Genomic DNA, 17,007 nt, shown 5'->3' on the forward strand with positions numbered 1-17,007 from the left:
AAAATGTCCTCGTGTATTTTGACAGGGACCAAAATGGCCTTCGTGGTTTTGACAGGGACCAAAACGTCGTCGTCTCGTCTTCCACGGTGTCCCACATCTAAGCCGCGTCAGCAAACTAACGTACCAACCGTGCACCGTTAGTTGGGCCGTTAGGTGAGAGTTAACGGAAGGATGAACGTAACCTCTCTTTTGTTATTTCAGGGACCAATTTATCCCTTTTTTATTGTTAGGAACTGAAAAAGACTTCGTAGATATTGTCAGAGACTAAAAAAGATATTTACTCTGATTTTTTTTAACAAGCTTGGGGCATGACATAGAATTCAACGTACTATAAATAAGCATGAGATGCATTGAACGAGCCAACTTCATGGCACATTAACCCATGCGCCAATTAGAAATAAATTATTGAAGCATGTTTTCATATATCGAATGTTGACCAAAACCCTATTTGGATCCTTCAAAAATTTAAAATTGTGTCGAATTTGACAGAAAGGGGTGATTTTAATTCTTACGGGTTCTCCTTGATCTTGGGGATGTTTATATCCATGAGACAATATTGTAGTGTAGTTATAACTTATAAGCCTTGCAAATATCTAATTAAGCTGCGCAAATTCCTTCTCTTTTGCAATATTTAAGTGATACAAATTGTTGGTGATATCCTAAAAGTGATAATGTTACCAATAAAAGAGCATGCAAATTTAAGTTATTTTGTGAAAACACATGAATAATTTTTATTATATCTATTGACTGGTTCTCTGATGCAAAAATCCTTCAAGTTTTGAAGTGATTAATAGGCTCTGATACTATTTTATACAATCCACTCTCCAAGCTTAAATCATTAAGTAAAGGTATATACATGATTAATTTTTATTATATCTATTGACAGGAATAATTAAAAGACCGTGTGATGAGGTTTAATTCTTTAATATTATCATTACTCGTTAGTCCTTTTTTTGAAAAATAAAATAAAATATAAAGGAGGTTCGAATACCTGATAAGGAAAGATGACCGTTAAATCAAAATGCAGGCAAGATGTTTGAGTATAAGTTAAGCAAAACCAAATAAAGGTAGTTTAGTTAGTTTCAGAGAATTGAACAGATGGGGTGAGAACAAGAATATGTGTTTAATTTTTTTTTTAATATTGTATTTGGAAGGGGTTTAAAGTCTTAATCTCAGGACTCACCCTGAATTGAAAAAATCACAAAACGATGAACTGATTGTAATATCTTAAGAAAAAAAAAACCTTTCAGATAAAACAAAAAATGAATAATCCATGTCCTCAGAGTATACCGTGACAGTGAAATCAATTTAAGTATATTTGGAGAAAGGAGAACTAGAGTATTAATTGGCTTGTCAACTAGAGTCTTTCAAAGGGTTATGGCTACGAGGATACTGTTCATCCAGCACATAGTTGTGTAACTTGTGTTTACTAATGAACAATTTTAAATCCTCCTAATTAACTCTTTTCCTAATTTCTGGATGAAAAATATTGAATGTTTTAATGTATTTTAGATCAACATCAATGTGAATATTACCTTTATCCCAAACCAATTGGGGTTGGTGATAGATGAACACAAAATAAAAAATATAAAAAAATTGATAAAAAAAACATACAAATAAAATTTAAAGAACTATAAATACCATTAGAAATAAAAACATAGTAATAAACAATGCAGAAGAAGAATAAAATAAAATAAAGTGAAAATAAAGATAATAAGAGAGACAAAAAATTAGAAATAGAGAGATAAAAATAAAGAAAAGAAGAAAATAAATAAATTAATAAGAGAAGTGAAAGAAAAAGGGAAGAAAATGAGATAATGGAAAGGAGAAAGGAAAATTATATGGGTAAAGAAAAAAAAGAGCCCACCAAAAAAAAGAAAAAAGAAAAAAATAGAGGGAGATATAAGAACCTTTTGGTAAAGAGATAAATTTTAGATTCTCAAGAATCTGACATTAGGAATCCTAGTTACCCATATTTGATACAAGGATTCTTAATTTTTTTTCGAAAAATGAGATTCATGAGAATTAAAATTGAAAATAAGAATCCCATAAAATAATGGGTTTTATTAGTGTTATGTAACATAATGTAAGTGTTGTTTCCAACTCTCACATCAAAAGGGAGAGAGAAAGTGGAATGATGAAAGAGAAAGAAAAACATGTGGACCTCACCTCTTTAATGTGTGTGTAGGAAAGTGAAGTTATATTATGTTAAATGATAAACATAAAACCCTAAAATAATACCACCAGGGGATGGTATCCTTGAATTCTCACTTAGAGAGAAAATTTTACATAATTTATAAAACATAAATAGCCTCTTTAATATTTTTAGGGGATTAAGTGTCTACTGTTGCAGAGAAAAAAAATTAGATTCCTGCAGACACAATTCTTCATGGGACCCATTAATTTTTTTTAAAAATAAAACACAAATAATATGACACATTTTTCTATGGGTCAGCAGGAAAATGATTTTTAAATCCTGTAACATAAGAATTGAATTTCCCATATTTTTATAACTGAAATACCCTCTCTTATTAGAACAAATTGGTAACTGTAAATTAAATTGATTTTCCGTACAATAATGCTTTTTCGTTAAGATATTTTTCTTTCTATTATTTTGAAATATCTAATAAGTATCGACTCTTCAAAAATCTTGACGTGTCGTATCGACACTTTTCGACACTGATAGAGCTGGCAAAATGGGCCGGGCCCGCCGGGCCGGCCCGCCCTCCAAACGGGGCGAGGCGGGCTGAGTTTTCTAAACCCGCTGCCCGCCAGCCCGCCCGGGCTGATTTTTTTTGTTTTTTTAATTTTTAGTGTAAAATGTGACGGGCTTGGCGGGCAGCCCGCCCCGCCCGCCCAAACGGGGCGGGGCGGGCAGAGATATCTAGCCCACCTTCAATGGCGGGGCGGGGCGGGGCGGGCCAGCCCGCTTTTTGGCGGGCTTTTGGCGGGCAGGGGCGGGGCGGGCAGCCCGCTTTGCCACCTCTAGACACTGACCGACACTCCGACACTTCAATTGTTGCAAAGACTCAAAAAATGTTCAAAGGTTACGTTGCGTTGCATTTTGAATTCGAACAATTAGATTCGTTGGATTACGATTACCATTTTATTTAGTTTAATATAAACATTTGGATTATATTATTTTTTTTGAAAAATTGATGGATATTATAAGTTTAGTTTTATTTTTTTGTTAAATTATTGAATATTAAATATAATATACATTACATAAATTAAAAATATTATATAATATAAAAACGTGTCCTAACATATCAGAATGTCATATCGTATTGTATCTCATGTCCCATATTGATGTCGGTGCAACACAGGAATAATGTTTGCAACACAGTTTTTTTAAAAAAACTGTATAAAACAATTGTGTGAAATTCCCATCATGTTAAATTGTCAAATCATTTAGAACTTGGTGTTTGACTTTCAATAGCTCTCAACCTATTTTGCTGAAGTTTGGCTTTTGGATCTTGAGTTTTCTGTTCCACTTAATTTTTTTTTTCATGTTTTTTTATTCTTTTGCTGATTCCACATAAGTGCATCAGTCTTTTATTACTGGCTGGTGATTCTTCTGAAGATTAATAAACTACTGTGCAAATTCCCATCATGTTGAATTGTCAAATCATTTGAAACTTGGTGTTTGACTTTCAATAGCTCTCAACCAATTTTACCGAAGTTTGGTTTTTGAACCTTGAGTTTTCTTTTCCACTTAATTTTTTTTTCATGTCTTTTTATTCCTTTTGCAGATTCCACATAAGTGCATAGGGGCGTTTGGTACGCGGAATTTTGAGTGATTCTCGGGAAACTGAATTTTTTTAAATTTTAAATTTTCAGATATTATCGTAAACCGAATGCAAAAATCATATTTTTGAAAATCGAGATTCCCGGACAAATAAAAATTTCTCCTGTACCAAACGCCCCAGACGTCTTTTATTACTGGCTGGTGATTCTTCTGAAGATTAAGGAGCTGATGCAATTGGTGATTTTATAATGAAATGTTACTTACTACAATGATCACAATATTTAAAGAGTTTTATAATTCATATTCAATATGAAAATTGAAATCTTTCTACACACTCTTTAATTTTTATGCTAATATGGATCCTACACATAATTTTTGCTTACATATAGATCTTATATATTTTTTATTTCTACAACGTAAGATTATAATTCTCATGTAACTTCAGAACTATAAAACCCATATTTAAATTACCAAAAGCACTTCTGTTTTTGCCACCTACTTACTACAATTAATTTTCGCCGCCTTTACCCACATATAAAATCAATACTAAATGACAGAAAATAGTGGTATGGTAATGAGAAGGGGGCATAAAACTTGACTACAAGTAGACGTTTTGGAATGTACATAGTATTAGATATTGCACTCATTTATTAAATGTTAGTTTTGCAAAATGGGCCTATATTCTCATGAATCATTAACAATCAATTAAGGGAAAAATATGATCTGTTTCTACGTTGACATTCTTCAGGAGTGGGAAGAATGTCTCAGTTACTGTATCTAACGGTATCAATCCTTACATCAAGGATAATATTTATCTACATGGTAGCTTAAATTTTTTAAGTAAATCACACTTCATGCATATTGGGATTGATTTATTTTAAAGAAATAATAATGCTTTTAGTCAAATCATTATTTTCATAATTAATTAATTACTAAATATCCACTCTAGTTGACTTTTGCCCCTTCTTATTACCAAAAGAAATTCATATAATATAATTTAAGGAAAAATGTTTATCTTTTTAAATGACATAACTTATATCATTTCATTCTCACAAAGAGATGAAACCTTCACTTGTATATTTTTTTGTTTACTCTCTCTCTTCCTTTATCTATCTTTTTCTCTCACTTAAAATGACACAATTTTACATCCTTTAAAATGATACACACTTTTCCATATGTTTTAACATAAGTATGTGTCCACTAATTTGTTTTATTCCAAAATGTCTTTAAACCAAGGGTTTTATAACAGTTATGTTGTAGGAAAAGTGATTGTGTAATGTTATAAAGATTCGTTTTGCGTGCCTTAATTTTTTTAATTTCTTTTTATTTTAAAAAATGTGGGTCCCACAAAATGTTGTGTGTGTAAAAAATTTGATGGTGTCATGTTAAAGGACAAACTACAATCCCTTAAACCACACATATAAACCCATTATTTTATTTTATTCTTTTTTGGTTTTCATGAGCACCAATATATGTTGATTCTCATTCATTAACAATTTTTTTTTAATGTAGCAATTCATAAGCGGTAATTAAGACTTAAGAAGAACCCTCCAACCCAATAGATGTAAGAAAGGGAATTTTTTCGAAAACTGTTGTAGCACCCAACATTCGGTGCATCATCTATTAAAATTAGGAAATATTATTTATTTATCTATATTTGTTTTACTTTTTTTTTAGGGGAATATGTGTATCATTTTAACGGACGTAAAGTTGTGTCATTTTAAGTGAGAAAAAAAAATAGATAAAAAGAGAGTGGATAAAAAAAATAAAGATATGGATCCCACCTCTTTATGTGAGTGAAATAACACAAATTATATCATTTAAAATGACAAAACTTTTTTTTTTATCAATATAACATAAGTACTATTTATTTTCTTATAGTAAAGCGAATAATATGAGAATTTGTTTGAGTACCCGAATCATTCATTACTTGTAAGATTTACCTTTGTTTGAGTACATCAAAGAGTTTTGACGGGATATATTTTTCATCGAAATTTTTGATGAAAATTATTTCGTCAAATTTTTTTTACGAAAATTAATTCTGTTAAAAAAATTTACAGAATTTATTTTTGTCAAAAATTTTCGACGGAAAAATTTTTTGTTGAAAAAATTGTTTTCATCAAAAAGATATTCGACGATTTCAATTTTGTAAAAAATCCTGTCGAAAACTTTATTTTTTATGGAATTTTAATCATTTTTAACGAAATTTTTCAGTAAAAAAAAATACATTTTTCAGTAGTGAGAAGAAAAATGAAATAGAATATGTGCTAAAAAAAACCTCAAGGGTACTAGAACTAATTGGGCAAATTAATTAGAAGCCTCTCGATGTAGCTTAGTTTGACCATATATCTACTGTCTTTTTTTTAAGCTAGAAGCTACTTATAAGCATAAGCTAGGCCAAACAGGTTTTGGAAAAAGCTCTTATAATGAAAAGCTCTTTTTTTATAATGAAGAAAAAAATTGAAAAGTAAAAGCTACTAGGAGGAACTTTTTTTTAAGCTCTTATCTGTTTTTCTTAAATTGTGTGTTTTTTTTTAAAATAAAAAATTATAAAATAGAAAAAGATAAATTTCTTGAAATATGTGCTTTTAATTAATTTTTAAGCTAAAATTTTTATGTGATTATCAAACAACTTTTAATTTCTTTTTTTAAGCTCTTTTTTTTAGTTTTAACTTATAAATAACTTCTAGTTTAAAAAGAAGATGAAGAGAGAGAAGAGAAGATGGAACAAATTGTAGGACAAATATTAGGTCCACATTAGGAAAGAGGCAATGTCGTCCATACCAAGCACATGACCTGCCAACCATTTGGTTTCTGGGACCGCAAATACAGTACTATACACATATACACACTGTTTTACTTGGATTCTTAATGGCTTTGCCTTGGTTACTACGTACTATTGTTTCTACAAACCCCACCTGCAATGCAAATCACTTATTGACACTTATATTAGCTTGGCTCGGGTACTTTTGGTGGGTAGCAACGAGGGACCCTAATCCTAGAGCCTCTTCCTCATCTCTTATGTACTGAAAAAAGTTTGATAATAACCTCCATTTAATGCATGCACTGCACTTAGGACAATGGTACTAGTACCCTGCTGGCTTGCAATCAAAGAGAAGAAGCCAACACCCTGAACCATCATATGTTAGCTTTTTGTTAGACTGGGGCATCAATCTAAATCAATTTTTTTGGATATGAGATTTAATCAAATTAATTTATATAGTCCAATTGCTGTCTAGGGTTTTGAAGAATAGACTCTTAGATTATAACCTATATAATGATTTGTAACAAGGTTGAGATTTTGCAGTCTGTGCTATGTCTTGCATAAAAAAATTGTAATATACACTAAGCCCCTAAATTTGGTTTCGTTGTGTATATTTTTGAAGAAAGTAGCTGATTTGGAAATTATTTACACATTTGGAGCATGTATTAAACGTAGCATGACAATTATTCAATTCTGATCAGAACGTTTTCTTCAGGATTTGCGATACAATTTTTAAATTTAAGACAGTTAACCAAAATATGGAGAGAGAAAAAAATCCAAAAAAAAAAAAAAAACTATAGTAAACAACACAAGTTGCGTTGTCTATGTTGTGATTTAGGATATTCAAAATCATGTGCAATTAACAGCTATTGTGATTTTAGTATATATATATATATAGGGACGGATCCGTTTACAAATTTTTTTTGAAATTTTTTATAAATTACAACATAGTGTAATTTGTAAACAAAAAAATTTGTAAATATAACCTTCCCCTATATATATATTAATATATTCTCTGGGTTCATCACTAGTCGATTAATCCAATTCGACTCAAATAATAACACATAATACTTCAGCAAAGCTGACCCACAAATTTTAGTATTATAGAACTAAGATGAGGAGTCATGAAACTAGTTTTGTTATTAAAGCACTGTTGGTCAATTAGACTGCATTGTTGTTATTGGCAAGAAAAATTATGTCCTGTTTCATCACAATAACGTTGAAAGATAACAAATGAAGCTGCAATGAGCAAGGAATGTAAATAGAACCAACGATGATGATGGTAGCTTAGTTGGTGCAAAGAAGCTGAGTGGGTAGGGAAGGACCTCGGTTCAATCTCCAACAATGTCATCTTGGGGAGGAGCATAAAACCTTAATCATTGACTTGTCTCGCACTCGAGATTAGTTTCATAGCCGGCTCAAAGAGTCGAAGAGGATCAAGGGAAAGGTACTCCGAGGTGCTAATATGGTGATTTGTCCTTAATATGGTGATTTATCCTTATCTTGGAAGTCAGATCTATTGAAAGGTCACATTATATTAATGCTGACTATGGTATCAAGTTACGTTTCATTTCCTGATAGGTCTGGGTCATGTCAAACGGAGCGAGGTAAAATCATTTCACGATTTTGAAATTTGAACCGGCAACAACTTTTATATAATATATCTTTTCATTTCATCTTCATTTGTCGTCTCTCTGTTCTTTCTTCTTGTCTCTCGTTATTTCTCTTTTCTTTTTCTACCTTTTTCTTATTTTCCTTAACATTTCTTGTCATCGCTGCTTTCTTGTGTTCTCATCGTTTCAAGCTTTCAAGGAGTTACCAAATCATCTCATCACGTTTATAGGTAACTTTCTTTCTGCTTCTTGTATGCTTATTTCTTTACTTGCATTCTTTTCTTTTGTTGGTTGCTACTTGTATTCTCTATTGCTATTGGTTGTATCTTCTGTTATTGTCATAGTCTAATAAATAGAGTAAAAGGTATTTTGAGTGAGAGAGATTTCTTTGATTGGTTAAATGTCTTTGATTTGAGAAAATAGAGTTATGTTGCTTCTGGTAGGGGTTTTAGGTATCTTGCAGAGCCTCTTTTTTTCCTTTGTCGGGTTCTGGGCGAATTAGGTTATCTTTGCATCCTTCGTCGACTTCTGATACTGCATTGTCATTTTATTCGATTTCTAAGTTAGAGTCTAACTGTGCCTTTCCTTTCAGGCACATGCCGAGAAATCGACCCTACCACTCTGCTCGCTTTCTGCTTCTCATTTCACTCTCCCACTTAACTTGGCAGGCTTAGAATGGGTGGATAAAGAAGCTTTAGGTCTTTGCTCATCTTATGAAAATTATTTGGCTGCCTTACAATCTGCACGAGGCTCTTTACTCCTCCCAGGTGATCTGTCAAACCTTTCTTTCCGAGTTGAAGCCCTAGGGAAAACAAAAGGATATGCTCTCCTTCCGGTCAAGGTAATGAATCTTGTTTCTTCGTTTACAAACGCTTGTTCTCGGAACTGGGAATTCGACTACCCTTTTCCGAGTTTCTGGTAGACGTTCTTCACTATTTTGATATTGCCTCCTCTCAACTTCATCCAAATGGGTGGTGTTTCCTTCAAGTCTTTGAACTTATTTGCCGAGCTTACGGGTTAATATATTCTTGCCGGGTCTTTTTTTTGTCTCTTTGTGATATTTCACAACGCCATAGAGAAGGGGAGTAACCGCTTCGGTTGGGTCTTGTTGAAAGCCCGCCTGGTTTGAGGTGATGCACTATCTTTGAGGACAACTGGAAAAACTTCAAAGAAGATTATTTTAAGATTTGTGCCCCCGTATCTCTTCTGTCTGTTCCTTCTGCTTCTTCTTTCTCTCAGGAAGTAACATCTTCTCCTTTATTTTTAAACCAAGATGGTCTTCCTCGGTTTCTACTATCATGGAACCGAGCTCATTATACATCGTCAGCTCAAGTGTTCCTTAGTAATTCGAAGAATCTACTAGATAAGGAGCTAGAAATTTATAATTGGTTTAAAGAATTGGCTTAGGATTTGGCTAAGTAAAAAGCTTCTATATCTTCTCGCGGTGTTTTATCATGTGACCATTCACTAGAGTTGGTTTGAAAAAACTTCAATGAGTACATACCATTTATTTTTTTACTTGTCATTTCTAACTTTTTGTTGTTTCCAAATAAAGCAATAGATCCCAGCTTTTTTGCTCGGATGAAGAGAGGTGCTGCTGTAAAGGGATCCTCTCAAGAAACCGCTTCACCAACTTTTGGGAAGACTTCACTTTCCACGGTTCCGGCTACATCTGGTACGAGTTTCGCCCATACAGACGTTGTTTTGATTGATTTAGATACTCAAGCCGACTCGGGCAACATCCACCAACGAAAGCGTGTTCGGGTAAATGAATCGGAAAAAGATAAAGGAATAGCTGTCGAAAAATCCTTCGTGCTGTCAACAACTCCTGGCCCTCCATTACCTTTAGCACCAAATTCTTTTGACTGGCTGAAGCCGTATTTTTCTACAGGTCTTCGTGCAAAGTGGGACAAGTTTTCACAAGAATAACTTATCAACAAATTTGCTGCTCTCCAAGATATCGACATCCGGGAGGCCTGTTTTTTTGAAATGGCACTCCTTGCTCTTGTTGATCGCATCCATCTTTTATTTGAGATCCAGGATCTTCATAATTTCAAAAACAAATTCAGTGCTAAACAAATTGCTTTTAAGAAGCAGTGGAAGCCGCTGAATTTGTTGCCCAAGGATTTCAAGTCCAATTAAAGGAAGCTCAGTCCTTTAAAGAAACTGCCGAGGAGACGAGTAAATTGATTAGAGAGAAGTTAAGAGTGGCCGAGAATAATTATGTCGATCTTGTTAAGGAACATAACCAAATTAAGAAAATCAGGAGGATTTTGACCTCTAAGTAGCTGACCTAGAATTAGAAGTCCACAACTTAAGAAAGGTTGTGGCCGATATGGATAGTAAATTCGAAGCTTATGGCCATCAAATCCATGGTTGGGTATTAGATAGGTCAGTTTTTATAACCTGGAAGTTGAACTTAGCGATTTGGACAAAATTGAAACTTTTAACTTTGTGAAAAATGACAGTTTATGCACTTATGATGTTGATGGCCACAAAGTTGTTCTTTTATCTCGCTCATCTGAAACTGATGCTACCAACCCAGACAGCTCTAACCTAGGTACAAAAGTTATTAGCTGGAAGAATGTCGACCCAGAAAACCAAGACGCTTGAAGGGGTGGTATGCCACCTTATTTTGTAACTAAAAGTCAGCTTTAAGTTGATGTATTAAACAATCTTATTTTGCTTTGCTAAGTTTGACATTACCTTTTGCACTTTCAAGTTTATGTTTTTGGCATGAAATAACTTGTAATTTCTTGTATAATTTTATTTCCTGCTTCCGAGTAGGAGAAAGACGGGTGCCCAAGAGGCCACTTATTAATAGCAATGGACTTTTATTTTTCCCGATTCCGAGTAGGAAAAGGATGAGTGCCAGAGAGGCCAGATCCTGGTGGCAAGGGACTTTTATCTTTCCCACTTCCGAGTAGGAAAAAACGGGTGCCCAAGAAACCAGATCCTGGCGACAAGGGACTTTTATTTTTCCCGCTTCCTAGTAGGAAAAGGATGGGTGCCCAAGAGGCCATTTATTGGCGGCAAGAGACTTTTATTTTTCTCGCTTCCGAGTATGAAAAGGACAAGTTCCCAAGAGGCCATTTATTGGCGGCAAGTGACTTTTATTTTTTCCACTTCCAAGTAGGATAAGGACGGGTGCCTAAGAGGCCAGATCCTAGTGGCAAGGGACTTTTACTTTTCCTGCTTCTAAGTAGAAAAAGTACGGGTGCCCAAGGGGTCAGATCCTGGAAACAAGGGACTTATTTTTCCTGCTTAATTGGAACTCGTATTGATGGAACTCGTTGATTTTATTTTAATAAAATTCAACTTACAAGTTAAAAACTTAGAAAATAAATATTGTCTAAGTAAAACATGAGAATGAATAATCATAAGAGTACTATGTAAATGAACTAAACTAAAGTAATTAATCCTGGTGAGTTCCATGTCTTGAGAATTAACTGAAATACCTCTTCAACTTAGCCGCATTCTAATGTCTCATGACATTTTTCGCGTCTAAGTGCTCAATTTGATAGGCTCCTGAAATAGTGCAAGTTGTTACTTTGTAGGGACCCTCCCAATTAGCCGCCAACTTTTTGTCCGCAACATTCTTATTCCCCACATCAACTCTCTAGAGGACTAGGACTCCAACTTCAAACAATCTTTTAACTACAGCTCGGTTATACCTGGTCGCTGCTCGTTGCTTTGAGGCCAACTCAACAATTGATGTTTTTCTTTTTCTTCTTCTAGCATGTCTAAATCAATCTTCATTAATTCAACATTTACTTCTTGTTTTTCTTTCTCTATGATCTTCTATCTCCAATAGGGCTCTCCGACTTCCACTGGTAGCATAACATCAAACCCATAGGTCATCTCAAATGGGGTTTCTTGTGTGCTAGATTGGTCTGAGGTCCAATACCCCCATAACATATTATCAAGCTCATCTAGCAATTTACCTTTTCACCCCTCCACTCTTTTCTTCAACCCGTTGGTGAGGATTTTATTGGTGGACTCCACTTGCCCGTTTGTCTCAAGATGTTCCACTGCTGAAAATTGATGCTTTATCCCCAGGTCAGCCACCGCTTCTCAGAACTTTTTATCTATAAACTGAGTTCCATTATTTGTGATGATTATGGCGGGTATGCCAAATTTGGGCTGTGATAGTCACTAAGGGCTCCGCCTCTATCCATTTAGTGAAATAATTTGCAGCAACAATCAAGTATTTTACTCTGCCAGCTGCCCTTGGGAATGGGCACAAAAGATCCATCCCCCACTTATAAAATGGCCACGGGGAAGAACTAGGGAATAGCTCCTCTGGGGGAGCCTTGTAAACATTTGAAAATTTCTGACAATTTTCACATCTTTGCATATGACTCCTGGCGTCTTCTCCCATCATCGGCTAGAAATATCCTGCCCTTATGACTTTCTCGCCAGCGACTTTCATCCTAAGTGATGCCTGTTGATACCTTAATGAACTTCTTCAAGAATGTACTCGGTGACTCCGGGCTATACATTTTAGCAACGACGAGTTGAATCCTCCCCTGTATAATTATTCTTCTAAAATCACAAACCATACCGCCTTTCGTACTAGCTTAGCGGCTTCTTTTTTATCTCCGGGAAACTCTCCCTTCTTTAGAAAATAGACAATTGGGTCCATCCATATTCCTTCTTCAATTAGACAAACAATACTCGAAGCTCGAAGATTTTGTTGTACTATGGTCCTCAAGTTTCATGTGGACTTAGTACTCGCCAACTTAGAAAGTACATCTTTGAACCCTTTCATCAACTCTTGTAATTTTACAATATACCTCATCATTATCTCCCCTCTTGCTTGATAAGAACCATTAATTTGTGAAGTTGCGAGTTGTGAGTCATTGTAGACGTGTAGGAACTCAGCTCCAAGTTCTTTGGCGTTAATGAACCCGGAGATCAGTGCCTCGTACTCGCTTAATTATTACTCGTTGGGAACTCCAAAGTCAACGAGTGCTTAATAATGAGTACTTCTGGGTTCTCGATTATAATGTTGACTCCACTTCCTCGGTCATTCGAGGATCCATTAACATACAAGTTCCACCATATACCTACATTTTCACTTCCCTGATGGGTCATCTTCACTAGAAAATCTGCCAGAACTTGTGCCTTTATTGCAATATGAGGTTCAGAATAAATATCAAGCTCTGAAATCTCGACTACCCCAGGAGACCATCCTTCTCGCCAGGTTCGACTTCTTTAACAACTAATTTATAGGCTGGTTGATCCGGACTACTACTGGGTGACATTGGAAGTAAGGTTGGAGCCTCATAGTTGTCATTAACAATGCAAATGCCACATTTTCCACGTGCTGGTATTGAGTTTCAGCACCTTGCAACACCTTGCTGATGAAGTACATTAGCTTCTGACGTCGATTGTCTCCTTCTCAAATGAGAACCGAGCTAACCGCATCCTGCGAAACAGACAAGTATAAGTATAAAATTTCACCTGGCTCTGGCATTTTGAGAATGGGAGGAGATGCTAATATTTGTTTCAAGTTCTGGAAGCAACTTCACATTCTTCTGTCCATTCAAAACTATGCCATTTTTTTTATAATTGAAAAAGAGGTAATTATGTTTGAGCCGACTTAGCCAAAAATCTGGATAGGGCTGTTACTCGCCCATTCAACTTCTACACTTCTCTAATATTTCTTGGGCTTTGTATTTCTAGCATTGCCCGACATTTATCTGGGTTTGCCTCAATTCCTCTTTCCCTTAACAAAAAACCCAAGAACTTTTCAGCTGGAATTCTAAATGCACATTTGGCAGGGTTCAACCACATATTGTGCTTTCCGATCTGTGCAAAAACTTCCTCTAAGTCGGAAGAATGAGTCTGGATGTCTATCGACTTCACAATCATGTTATCTATATATACTTCAAGTATTCTTCCCATCTGTTCCTTGAACACCTTTGTCATGATTCTAATATAAGTAGCCCCACATTTTTCAAACCAAAGGGCATCACATTGTAACAATACTTGCATCCTTTATTATAAAAGTTTTCTTCTCCTGATCTTCCTTTAACAAAGGTATTTGATTATAGCCCGAGTATACGTCCATGAAAGAAAGGATTTTATAGCCTAAAGTATTATCTACCAGTTGCTCAATACTTGGTAAAGGAAAAGGATCCTTTGGATAGACTTTATTCAAGTCTGTGTAATTAGTATACATCCTCCACTTTCCATCCGACTTCCTTATCAACATTGAGTTTGCAAGCCACGTAGCGTATTCTATTTCTCGTATAAACCCCACTTCTAACAACTCTCTCGTCTTTTCCTCAATTGCCCTTCCCCTCTCTGGGCAGAACTTCCTCTTCTTTTGAGAAACCGGCCTGGAACCCGGTTTCACTGACAATCGATGACAAGCCAAAGCCGGATCTATTCACGACATGTCTGATGACTTCTAGGCAAACAAATATGCATTATTTCTTAACAAATCTCTCAAACTAAGCGCTACACTTTCTTCTAAGTTGGAAACCATCTTCGTTGTTTGCCCAGAAGTGGTTTCGAGTTGAAACTCAATCATGCTCCCCATCGTCTTCGGCCTTTCTCCTTGATTTACAACACACGGGTCGAACCCCACCATCATCACTTGAGATTCTTTTCTTTCTCCTCTCACTTGTTTTTGGTTTTCTTCTTTTTCTTCATCTGTTCTTTTTCCTCTTTTTCATTATTCTTCTCCTTCTTCCGGCTTCCGCCTTCATCACTTTCCTTTTCTTTCTTCTTACTTTCTTCCTCTTTACTATTTTGAGGAATTCTCAAAATCATGTTATAGCAACTTCGTGCCACCACTTGATCAGTTTTAACAGTTGCAATATTCCCATCTTTTACTACAAACTTCAAAGCTAGTTGGTCTATGGATAAAAATATCTTGAATTTCTTCATGAACGGGCTGCTAAGTATAACAATGTAGGTGGACACCAGATCCACCACAGCGAATGATAAAGACATTGTTTGATAAATAGGTGTCTTTCCTAGTGTCAATCTCAAATTTATACAGCCCACTGACTTCATTTTGTATCCTGTAAACGCTACCAAGTCAACTCCACATGGCTCCAACTGGACATGGTCCAGATCTAATTATCTAAATGTGTCCCAAAGAATGATGTCCGCAGAGCTTTCAGGATCAACCAACATCCTATCTACCCGGTAATTTGCCAAGAGTCCGGAAATGACTAATGGGTCATCATGCTTCAGATCTAGCACTTCATCATCAAAATCATTGAAAACCACCTACTTGCTCGTTTTCTTCCATTCTTCCTTGAACCGAGGTCTCTTTGAAATTGCCATTCAAGTTTTCAAATGTTTCTTTCGAGCATTGCTCGACTCTCCTCCACGTGCGCATCCTCTGGCTATTGTACAAACATATCCGACTTGTACATGGTTAGACGTCGGAGAAGCGGGATCCATCTTGTTACGATCTCGACAGGTATATCGGTCGTACAAATAATAAAGTAATGAATAGAGTTATCGTTCCCACGAGGATTAAATGCACCAATCACTATTCTCATTATTCCCTTTAATTTGGACAAATCAAAAGATGTAGAGAAGTAATTTTTCAATTATGAAAATTTAAGTAAAACTAAAAGACACTTGCATTCAAGACTAAACTGAAGATTAAATGCAAGAGAATAGAAAATTGAATTTTAGAAATCAAAGACAAAGTTGTAGATAGGGTTTTACTTCAACTCTGACCCTCCTTAAATAAATTAATTCAATTTATTAATATCTTGCTTCAGTTAATTCAAAAATTCATCATCTAAAATTTAATTGGTTAAATTCTAATTTCTTAGAGCTTTAACCCTTTATTCTAATTAGAACCCTAATGTCTTAGAAATTCCTTTCATATTAAGCCTATGTCTAGATCATGTAAGAATTGGTGTTTAACTCTGTCAAAACTAAGATCCCAATATGTCTATTACGAACCCTAATCCCCTTTATTCCTATATGAGTGATGAGTTTATAAAAGAATTTTTAACAATAAATTCAAGATAAAACACAAACAACTAGACACAATTTATTAATAAAAGAATTAACCCAAAACAAGGATTCATTTCGTATCCATATCCCTAACTACAAAAGAAAATTAGCCAAACTTAGTTGTCTTAAACAAAATAAAGAGGTAAAAAGAAATAGATTATGTCATGAAGATGAAAGGAAAATTGATGCAATGTTCTTCAATATCTTCAAGCTTTTATCTCTAAAGTTCTGTAATTCCCAGCAATGCTCCTCCGTCATTGCTCTAGCCAAGAATCCCTTTCAATATATATTGGCTTTCCTTTTATATGATTCCAAAAGAAATCTGTCCCCAAATCTTCACAAGTTCCTCTCTTTTTCAAATACAATTCAAACTTGCTACTAGCTACTTCTACCACCGTACCTGTGCTAATGGCACGTTGAATTCAAACTTGCTAGCGCTTCTAGCAGCAGTATCGCGCTAGAGGTCGGGGAAACAAAAGGTTTATCTCACTTTGGCGCTTCCAGCGCCAATATCACGCTAGAAGCGCGGTTGTATTGGAACTCACACCACTTCGTTCGGCCTGTCTGAGCATATGCCAACCTTATGGGTGGCGACCTCTACACAGTCCATATCTCTGTGTTTATTACTTCCTTCAGGATTTGTGCCTATGAAGTGTTCAAAGGAGTGTAGTCTTCTTTAAATCCTTCCCTAAATCTTTCCCTGATTAGACGGGCCTTCCTTCTTCAATCTGACCTCTGCCAGTAGCTCAAGGTCTCTTGTTTAGAATTCCTCTAAATTGATGTACTTCCTGATTCTTTCTAATAGTTCCTCCTTTGTGGTTGGCATCTTTTTTGCAAGTGAGTTGGCCAGGCCTCCAGATCGCAGTCTGGTCGTAAATAACAATACA

Source organism: Gastrolobium bilobum, unplaced genomic scaffold (assembly GCF_033153095.1).
Source record: "Gastrolobium bilobum isolate Gb01-03AN ecotype WA unplaced genomic scaffold, APGP_CSIRO_Gbil_v1 utg38165, whole genome shotgun sequence".
NCBI classification, from domain to species: domain Eukaryota; kingdom Viridiplantae; phylum Streptophyta; class Magnoliopsida; order Fabales; family Fabaceae; genus Gastrolobium; species Gastrolobium bilobum.